Genomic DNA, 11,430 nt, shown 5'->3' on the forward strand with positions numbered 1-11,430 from the left:
CGGCTCAGAGCAGGCAGGGTCCTGGGCTGAGCAGAGGAGCTCTTAGGAGAGCGAGGGGCTTTGATCACCGGCAGTCAGCATGGAGACAGCATCCTTGGCCTTTGGGGAAAGAGTGATGGGCTGGAGAGGAACAGGGGTAGTTGAGTTGAAAGCACACGGATACCAACAAAACTCTGGTTAAAACAATGAACTGGTGAGATATAATGAATACTGGTCCCTCTGAGCTTGGGGTGCTACGGATGTGTCCTGTCCTGCCCCACAATAAAGGATGCTCAAGCCCAGCCCCCACCCCGGGCCTGCCATGAGAGCAGCAAATCCAGACAAGCTCCTCCCTGGGGGCCCTAGGCCTAATGACTATTTGCAGGGGAAGAGCCAGACTCACTGGCACCTCAGGGCCTCTGCACTGGCCCTTCACCTGCCTGGACTGCTCCTTCCCCAGAAATTTGCGTGGCCTGCTCCTCACATCCCAAAAGGATTTTGCTGGGATGTCCCCCTGTCAGCTAAGCCTTCTCTGAAAACCCCATTTAAAATTGCCCCTGCCTCACCATCCCTCTCCCCTCCCCTGCTGCAATGTGCTTACCTTGTTCCACCTGTGTGATTCGGTTACTCTATGCCCTCCAGCCTGCGTGTCACCCCTCCCATCTCTCCGACTTACTGCCTCCCCAGAACCTTCCCTAGAGCCCGGTATGTAGTGGGTACTCAATAAATATTGGTTAAATAAATGGGTACTCTGTATACCTGGGTTAGAAAATTTTGCTGTACCATGGAGATGGTTTGGCAATCTTTATGCATTTTTAAACATTTTTGTCCTTTTTTTTTCAGAATCTGAGTTATTTTCTTTTGTGTTTTTTTAATTTCTAATTCACATTCAGCCTATTCTTACTACTCCATACTGTTTAGATAATATAAATGGTCATAAAAAGTTAGAAATAACCCAAATACCCAATAACAGAGATTAGTTGGAAACCTATCTAGTATTACAAAACAGAATATATGATGAGGTTCTATTTTTGTAAACTAAATCGGTAGGTATAGAGGTATTTATCTCTCATTATTTGGCAAAATGTTTTCTCAGGAACACGAGTATGGTTATTAATAGCTGCCAGATGAAAAGGGGACTCTAGAGTCAAAGAGTTTAGGGAACAACAAAGTTAAACAGATTTTTTAGCTGGGGATCTCTCCAGAGCTTTAAATTCATTTATGATGAACATCACAATGAATATTCATTACAATGAATATTACAAGCTCCAAGAAGAAAATAGAATACGTAATACTTTTCAACCTTTGACCAGGTTTGTCATTGCTGTTAATGTTCCTGTTTTACAGCATGGAGGGACTGAAATTCTAGAACTTTGTTTGGGAAAGAGGTAAAATGTACACACACACACGGAGAAAAGAATCCAAGGTGTGTATACCAACTGGTTGTGTCTGAATGGGTGGGCTTATAATTGTTTGTTATATTCTCTTTGCTTGTTTGTATTTCCCATCACATGTATCTTTTGTAATAAGATAAAAAGAAGCATAAACAAAAAATAAAACCAAGTAAGACACTATTACGGGAAAATCTCTGGAATGTTTCAATTTGGCAGTCTCCTCCCTCTTTTTTAAACATTTCTGATTTGTGTTCGACCTGCCGTGCTCTGCTTTTTATGTTTGCAATATTTTTATAATTTTTATCTTGAAAATTAGTTGAAAATGGATGTTTCCAATCAACAGCCCGTATTTTTTATGACCCATTCATCATCTTGACCAAAGAGTCATCTCTGGACCCAATCAGGCAGGGGGATGGGAGAAGGGGTTTGTGGGGGGACAATTGAGAGAAGAAGTGTAGACAGGTGGGAAAAGAGAGGGGGAGGGGCAGGGAGATGGGAAGGAGCGGGAGGAAAGAAGACTCAGAGAAATGGTGGAATAAACAGGAGGAGAGGAGGGAGGAATGGGCAGCGGTGGACATTCCCAGGAGTGTCGTCACGTGCCGAGCGTGGGGGCGGGGAATGGTGCACAGACCCAGAGAAGTTACTGTCAGCACAGCCCCACAGGTGGGGCTCCTGAGGGTGGTGGCGGTGCCCACCTGAGCTGCCCTTTCTCCTGGAGCACAGAAGCGGGATCCCTGAGCTCCCGGCCAGGGTCTCCACGGAGGGGCATAATCCAGCTGGGTGGGGGCGGGAAGGGCTGGGCCACCTTCTCAAAGCCGCACGTGCAGTGAGCACACTGTTTTTACAGAGAATGTTTGTTATAAGTGGACAAAAATAGATTTTTTTTTTAGAATCGCTCTTATTCACATGCTTTACATAAGATTGAGAAATGTCAATTGCCCACACCGGAGAACACATATTATGATGATGATGTGGAGACTGGAGGATGTTATGCTGGGGTTAAAGCTGCCCCCGTCCCCAGCCCAGGGCATGGCTGGAATCGGTGCGGTCATGTCCTGCTCCAAACCAGGAACGGGGCGAAAATGGCCTCTGGAGGCCCCTTTCCAGCTTGCCAGTCCCTGAATCTGCACACTGTGGCGAGGGCCAAGCCTCAGCTGCACCCCCTTCAGCCCCCAGGCTTGCCCTGGCCCTCATCATAATTACTAGGTCGCATTCCTGGTGGGACCACCAGCGGCCAGCACGAATCCTACCCCCCCCCAATCAGATTTCATGTTTCTTTTTTTTTTAAAGATTTTATTTATTTGACAGAGAGAGACACAGCGAGAGAGGGAACACAAGCAGGGGGAGTGGGAGAGGGAGAAGCAGGCTTCCCGCAGAGCAGGGAGCCCGATGTGGGGCTCGATCCCAGGACCCTGGGATCATGACCGGAGCTGAAGGCAGACGCTTAACGACTGAGCCACCCAGGTGCCCCAGATTTCATGTTTCTGATGGAGGGCTCTGGGGTGCAAGTGTGAAGGGAGAGGAGGAGAGGCTCCAGGGACCCAAACTTAGTGTCTGGAAAGGGGGGCAGGACTGGGCACTGGAGCCGCTCAGCACGACCCACCTCCCTGGAAGGAGCTCCAGTCCCTCTTCCTGACCTCTTGGATTTTTTTTTTTTTTTTTTTTAAAGATTTTTTTATTTATTTGAGAGAGAGAGAATGAGAGAGCAAACACATAAGAGGGGGGAGGGTCAGAGGGAGAAGCAGACTCCCTGCCGAGCAGGGAGCCCGATGCGGGACTCGATCCTGGGACTCCAGGATCATGACCTGAGCCGAAGGCAGTCGCTTAACCAACTGAGCCACCCAGGCGCCCCTGACCTCTTGGATTTTAAAACCCAGCAGGAAAGGCAGTCATGTCAATGAATGTAGATGTGACAGGTCCAGAGGTGTCCCAGGTGGGACAGTGAGAGCAGGTGAGCAGGGGAGGGGCAGGGCCAGAGCCTGGGCCTGGAGGAGGCTCTGTGGCCATGGAGAGCACGGAGGGTGAACCAGGCAGGGTCTAGGGCTGGGGAGGCTGAGAGGGCACTGGGAGTGGCTGGAAGGAAAGAGGAGAGTGTGTGAATGCGTGCATGCATGTGCGTGTGCATGTGCGTGTGTGTGTGTGTGTGCGTGTGTGTGTGTGTCCTCCATCCACCTGCCACCCGTGGCAGTCAGTAGGGTAAGAACTCCAGAACCAGACTCCTCACTCGGGATCCTGACTATATCTGCCCTTGATTTGACCTTGGCCAAGTTCCTTTACCCTAACTTGGTGCCTCAGCCTCTTTCTCTGCAAAATGACAGTGACGGCACCTTCCTGGCAGGGTTATCGGTTAGGATTCCGTGAGGTCATCGGGAGCACTGAGATGAGAACTGACACATGACAGGTCCTCAGCACATGTTAATAGTAATACTGTCATTGACATTATTTTATCTGTCAGGAGGAGGACGTGACTTGCCCTAGGAAAGCGAAGCTTGAGATGCAGACGCCCCCTGCCGAGGCCCCACCCTTTTCTGCTTTGGGCAGGTTTTCAGCTGCACCCACCCCCATGGCATCAGAGAGGACAATGGAAGCATCCCCATGCTCCAGGGAATGACCTGGGATGGAGGGGGCTAAGGTGTAGCACCCACCTCCCCATCCCATCTGGAGAAGCCCCGCAAGCAACCAGTGACAGATGGCGGTGCTTTGAGTGACTACTTCAATTTTAACTCTTTTCGATAATCCAGTGCCAGAAAGCCACATACTTTAAAACTGTCCCCGGATCATAGATCAGCCCAAAGAGACCGAGTCCAGTTCAGTTAATAACCTCTGGAAACCCCATCAATCACTGGGGGCAGCCCCTCCTTAGTGTGCTCTATATTGACTCCTGGCAGAGATGAATGGACCACGACTCTTGGCGGTCCCTCTTGGGTGTTTGCAGCTCGCCTTCCTACAACCGCAACTTGGACTCATCTGAGCTGAGCCCAGGGTGGCCAGAGGAGCAAGGGAATGACTGTCTCTTGGAGAGAAGAAGTTGGCATCTCATCCTGGCCCCCTCGCAGGGGACTCTCCTCCTTCCTGACCTCTCAAGGGCGGGGCCTCTCCTTGGCCCCCCAGCAACTGGGTAGAGCCCCAGACGGCGTCCGCCTCTCCTGCAGAAAACTCCTAAGACTCTGCTCCCCGGGGAGTAACCACACAGGGGAGAGCCAGGGACGCGTGAACATGGTGTGCTCCCCATTGGGTGGGAGCCCCCATCTGCAGCCAGCAGAGCTCAGGACTGTTCTGTTCTGCAGAAGCTGGGCCCTTCTCTGGAAGCTGTCTGGCCAGGGATGACATCCCCTCTGATGGAGACACCCGAGGCCTATGGGATCCTCTTTCCTGCCATCTTTTATACCCAGCCCTGCTGCCACCTGAGGACCTGTCCACACACCTGCCTCCAAAATTGTCACCCCACTGGCCTCGCGTCAGTTCTCCCACACACCCAGCCAGAGGCCTGTTGGAAGTTTAGACCCATCCTGAGCACATCCCTCCTATATACAAAGCCTCTTTTCCAATGTCTCCCCACTACCTAGGGAATAGGGTCCAAGCTCCTTAGCCTGGTGTTCAAGCCTAAACTGACTCTGCCAGTTAGCTCAATACTTATTCCTCAGCCTGAACCCTTGGCTCAGGTCAGATGAATCATTCTTCTGTCGCCCACTGCCATCTGGTACATTTCAGCGTTCACTCCTAACACTCATGAAACCTCCTCTCTGCCCTCTCCACCTATCCAGTTCTACCTATTCCATAAGTCCCAGTTCAAGCTTCACCTCCTCCATGAAGTCCTCCTTGACTAGTCCAATCCTCACTCTGGCGCTCTGGTGGCATGCACTGTGCCACATGCACCTGGGCATGTGGCATGGGCAGCTCGGTATTGTAGCCCATCCTGCAGCGTCCTTGTCTTTGATTCTTTTACCCCAGATCTATCTCTGCATATCCAGCTACCTCCCAGGCTTCACAGTGGCCTCCTCTGGGACCCACTGGCTCTTTGGAGGGTGATGGAACCAGATGGAAAGCCCAGGAGGCAGGAACTATGTTGTCTTTTCACCCCCATGTTCCCAGTACCTAGCCCCGAACCTATCACATAGTGGACAAAAGATATGGCTCAGTTAGATTGCCTTGAAATTCATCTTTACATCTTCAGTGGTACTAGTGCCTTCCGCCTTACACTGCAAATTATATTCTCTCTTGTTCTGTAACCTACTCACCATGTGGCTTCCCCAGCAATATCAGCAAGGTGCCTTGCCGCAAATGCCAAACACTTGGACGAACCCCGGGATGAAGTCTCCTACAGGCATCCTTGAAAGTTCTCTTTGACCTATGGTAACCTAGATGCATGTGGGAGGTGCCCTGTTTAGGGGTCCGATGTGCTTGGTTAAACAGCCCCTATCCCAGTACACGCATACACTGCATCTTCTTTACCCATTCATCTGTTGATGGACATTTCAGTTGCTCCCACATTCTGGCTATTGTGAATAGCCAAGCCAATCTATTGCTGTGATGGAATATTATTTTCTTCTTTTTTTTCAGATTTTATTTATTTATATGAGAGAGAGAGAGAGAGAGAGAGAGAGAAAACACGAGCAGGGGGAGGGGCAGAGGGAGAAGCAGATTCCCCGCTGAGCAAGGAGCTCGATGAGGGACTTGATCCCAAGACCCTGAGATCATGACCTGAGCCGAAGGCAGATGCTTAGCCGACTGAGCCCCCAGGCGCCCCGGAATATTATTTTCTTCTTAAAAAAGAAGAAAACCTTATCCTATGTGACAAGATGGATGAAACATTAAGACATTGGGTTAAATGAAATAAGCCAGTCACAGAAGTACATGTACTACGTGACTTCACTTATAGGAAGTCTCTAAAGCATAGAAGCAGGAAGTAGAGTGGTGGTTGCCAGGGGCTGGAGGAGGTGGGGATGGGGACTCGCTGTTTCATGTGTATAAAGCTTCAGTTCGGCAAGATGAAAAAGTCCTAGAGTTCTGCCGTAACCGTTGTGCTCATAGTGAACAAGAATGTACTGTATACTTAAAATTTTAAGGGGGTAAATCTCACGTTGTGTGGTTCTTTTCCCTACAATAAAAAAAAAAAAAAAAAAAAAGAAGGAAAAATGTTTAGAGGAATGAAAGCAGTAAATCCGTTAAAAACAAAGCAAAACAAAACAAAGTAGCCCCTCAGCCTCACCATGCCCCTCCTGGGCCAGCAACCCTCTACCTTCCTGCTTCTTCCCGCCCAGGACCGGCTGCAGACACGCAGCGTTGTGTTCTGCAAAGAGCTCTGAGCCGAGACTTGCAAGATTTGGGTTTCTTGACTCTGCTCCTTACTAACTGTGTGGTGTGTGCAAAATATTTAAACTCCTTTCACTGAGCTTCCTTATCTTTGAAAATGGGGAGCATAGACATACCCAGTCCTGGCTCCCTCACACTGTGTCTGTGTGAATCTAATGAGCTCATGTTTGAGAAAGCACATTGTAAATAATAAAGCATTATATAGGTTGCTATTATCATTCCAGTGAAGTTTCTGGCCAGATGGAGGCTGGGGGTCAGAAGCCGTAGCGCCTCTTTCTGTTCACTCATTTGAATTAGGAGCAGTCAAGATTGCAATAGAAGATGATCCTGGAGCCTGAGCTGCCCAGGGGCTGCGCTCCAGGTGGGACTGGATTCAGCTGCAAGTAACCAAAAGAACAGAAGCTCCTATAAGGTAGGAGTTTATTTTTCTCTCACATGAAAATCTGGAGGCAGCCAGCGAATGTCAGGGAGGGACACTTTGGTCCATATATCTCTCAGGACCCCCACGGTCCTTCCCACTTGCTCCTCTATCCCCCACTCAGAGCAACCTTTGTCCTCACTATTCAAGATGGCGACCGTCACAGCCATGGTTCAGGGGGCTTCACTGTCAAGTACGAAAGGGGCAAAGGGCATGCACACCGGCTATAATTTAGGGAAGACTCTCGGAAGCTGCCAGAAGATACTATTGCCTTCGGGCAGAACGTAGACGCACGGTCACACTTCGCTGTGAGGGAGGCTGGGTTATGTAGTCTTCACTCTGGGCGGCACATGCCCAGGAAAATTCTACTGCCTTGGAAGGAGAGGAAAACGAATGTTGGGAGGAAAACCAGCATCTCTATTGTGGGATGGAGAGGGGACAGCAGGGGAAGAGAGGCTGGTCAAAATCCATGTTTTCCAGTTGGACTTGAAAGACTTTTATTACCACGTTTCTTTGCGCCAAAGACCTGAAGAGAAGGTTAATAGTGTGGACGCTGGTATTTGCCCCTTCAGACCAAGGAGCCACGGGGATGTCCCAGATTTCAGGACCCATGGTTTAGAAATGTGCCTCAGAGGCAGAGGTGCCCAAGTTATTTTTTCTGATAAAGTCAGAAGCAGGCTAGGTGATAAATGTGGTCTGGGACTCCTATCTCTATCTGTCCATCTGTCTGTCTATACATCACGACAGAGAGACCAGTGTATGAGGCTGTCTTAGCACTAAGTTGTGGGCCGCGGAACAACTGCCTGGAAAATAGTGGCCCCAAGCACTTCCCCATATACCATCGTGTCCATTTCACAGAAGGAGAAACTGAAGCGCTGAGAGATTCAAGTAACTTGCCCCAAATCACATCGCTTGTTAGTAAACCGAGCCAGGTGTGAACTTAGCGTCTTGCCTTCGGAATTCATGTTCTTACCACTGCACTGGGCTCTTCCTCCATCCGTGTGCCTGTGTGTCTGTCTCGTCAAGACAGACAGGGCTCCCCATACCTCCCCTCTGCCTCTCCGCAAGGCCCCAAACCAGCCCTTTTCCTGAATCAGAAGGTCCTTTCCCAAGCCCTGCATTGCTCATCACTCTTCTTAAATATCACTTCCTCCAGAGAGCCTCCCTTTAATAACCCACGTGGTCTGGTCATGTCAACCCCGTTCATGCCCCTGTCCAGCAGGGGCTGGCTGGGCCCTAGTTTATGGGCCCCTGTCGTAGGCGGCCTGTGTATCTCTCCTGTGTTCCTGTCCTGTCTGCCGACCCTAGAGTCAGTGGGCTCTAGTCACAGTGTTGGCCCCGGGGAGTCTTCTCTCTGCCCTATGCAGACCCCTCCTCTACTCTGTGAATCTGGCCCCCTCCCCACAGCCCCGGGAACTACACTCCTTCCACCAGTCCCTCTGCACATAGAGCCCCCCCTCAGCCTCCCCTCTGACCCCTACCCTGAGCCCATAAAGATGCTCAGGTCATCCCATGTGGTAAACAAAACTCCTCACTACCAGGATTCCTTTCCGGTTGCTGTTCTTTCTCCTTCCCTTTCTCAGCCAAGTATCTTGAAAGAATAGTCCATACTTGATGCTTCTTTTTTCTTATTTCCCTTATCTCCTCCACCAAAGGTAGCCTGGCTGCTGCCTTTTTATGCCATTGACCTTGTCTGGCCAAGGTCACATACGATTTCATATTGCGTATCAATGGGCCCTTCTCAGCCCTTATCGTCCCATTACTCTCTGTGGCATTCGATGCTGTTAATTGCCCCCTCCTTCTGGAGACTTTATCTGGCCAAGTTAGATTTGGGAGGTCTTAACCCAACCAAGGATGGGGTGCAGGTACTTGGATTGGCAAGTGTGGAGTTTAGAGAGGACTTAGGGCTGGAGGTGTGGAAAAATCTTTTCCCTGTGGAAAGCCCTCTCATGGCTCCCCTTTGCCCTAAGGCCAGAGTCTACCCTGGGAGGGGCCCTCTCAGCCCAGGCTGGGCAAGTTGGAAAAGTCAGGGGGTCCAGCCAAGCCTGGGGCCAAGTAGGAAACCAAGTCCAAACCCGAAGAAAGGAGGTTCAACTGGGTTATCAACATCCAAGAGGCCAAGAGCAAGGGCGGCATTAATCCTTATCTGTGGTTCTCAGTTCAGTTTTTAGTACTTCTGAAAAATCTTTCCCACCTCTCTGTTACAAGCCTCTACGGCACCAAGCACGTAGCTCCCCTTCATAGCACGGCTTCTAATTGACATTCGCTATTTACATTTCATATCTGTAATTTTAAAAAAATCACACGGATATTGCATTTGATATTTGTGATCTACATTTACGCATTTGATTATTAGATCGATGTTTGCCTCTTAGACTAAAAACTGCATGAGGGCAAGAGTGCTTCCTGTCCCGCTTTCTGCCGTGATGAGAGAGTAGAGGGATTGATGAGTATCCAGAGGAATCCCGGAGGTGGAGGAAGAAGAGCACAGAATGTTCAAGGTCAGGAGCAATTGCCTGGAACATGCATTGTCTAAGACTGTTTTTTGTGGGTTAGCGGAGGTGGGGCGTGTGGGTGGGGCGGGGTGTGCTGGTATAGGGGCGGAGTGCAGGATCTTTCCTCGCCTGGCTCCTTCCTGGCCTGGAGCCTCACCCCTCCCCACCTCCATCTCCATCTCCATCTCTGCCTCCATCTTTATAATTCTAAGACACTGTTTGTAGCTCCCATGAGTTGCAATTTCATACCCTCAACCTTTATTTATTCATGCTCTTTCCTCTTAATCTTCTGTTCTTACCCATGGCAAATTATTGTTTATCTTCCAAAACTAAACTCAGATGTCTCCTTCTCCAGACAGGCTTTCAAATCCTCCCAGACTTTGACGCTTTCTTCCGTTCCACACTATTCGGGGTCATTCTGTGTAAACGAACTGGCAGCTCTGTGAAGGCAGGAGCTGTGTTCCTAGTTTTCACTATGCCCCCAGCACCTGGCACACGGTAGGCGCTTAATAAGTGAGCGAATGTGTGAGTGAATGAATGGCAACCTAACCCAGATTTTTGGAAACAGTACTGAGTTCAAACAGCCTGTCTTATCATGCCTTACATGGATTCGTAGTTGTCACACCATAGGTCCTGATTTTTCTCCTGGAAATTGTGGTTGCTGTAAAAATTGCACAGTATTTCCCAACCTAAGGTCTTTGGACCCCCAGGGAAAGTCATAATAAAAGGTTCTGAGAGCTTCTGTCAATGTCTCAAATAGCCCAACAGAAATCATACTGTTATCTGCACTCGGGCCACAAGGCTTACCTAAAACATCGGCTTTCTCTGCTTTTAACTGGGATTGTGTCAACTCCATGCGCTAACAGTGGTTATCTCATACTCCTTGGGAGCTATGATTGGCTGGGGATGACATCATAGGAGTCCCTGAGGTCTGTGGAAGGAAAAACAATAAAAGAGATCCTGGGAAGTTAAAAGGTTGGAACCACAGCAGGGAGGATGGGGCTCTGGGCTCAGAATTAGGAGACAGGAGAGCTGGCCATGGCTCTGGTTAAACGCCCATCTTCTCTGTGCTCCCCACGCCCACCCCCCCACCGCGTCTCTCCATCTGGAGAGTAGGAACACTCATCTCTGCCTTGAAGGTCAAACAAGGGCAAAGGTGCCTCCAAGAGGGCGCAGTGCTAATGGAGGAGCATGCCACCCTAGGAGGTCCCCAGGAGAGTGCAGGCAGAGGGAGAAGGAGAAGCACTTCCTTGAAGTTGGAGCACGGGATACAGAGAGGGGTGGAGTGGATGTCCTGCTGGGGGAGGTGGTCAGGCAGGCGTCAGATTGTAGAAGGCAGTGAAAGCACACTGAGGGGTATGGACTCTACGGCCCTTCATAGAAAAATCCAAAATCCGTATTGGCCCTCAATTAGGGTGGACGATGTGGATCCCAGTGCTTCCCTCAGTGCTTCCCAGGGGGTAATTTGGACTCAGCATCCACTGCAACCCCCCTCTTGCACTGTTGATTTCAGCCTGAAGCTCTGAAGGTTTCAACCCAGTTGTGGCTCCCAGCACGCGGAGTCCCCGAGTCCTGAGTGCTCCCTGCAGAGGTGTGCGTGGCAACCAGCCAGGTCGCTGGGACCAGATACTGGCAGCATGGCAATGAGGGCCAGAGCCGGCGGAAGCCCCTGAGGATGACAGGGGGCCCTTGGCGGGAGGTGTGACTGTGCCCCAGCTGTGCTCTTCTGTCCAGAGCAGGGCAGAGGGAATACTCAGAGCTGCCACTCCCCCCCGCAACCCCCGCACCCCTCCCCTCCCCCCCCGTCCCACTCACCCACCACCATCCCGTG

This window comes from Phoca vitulina, unplaced genomic scaffold (assembly GCF_004348235.1).
Source record: "Phoca vitulina isolate PV1807 unplaced genomic scaffold, GSC_HSeal_1.0 scaffold38, whole genome shotgun sequence".
In the NCBI taxonomy this organism is placed as follows: domain Eukaryota; kingdom Metazoa; phylum Chordata; class Mammalia; order Carnivora; family Phocidae; genus Phoca; species Phoca vitulina.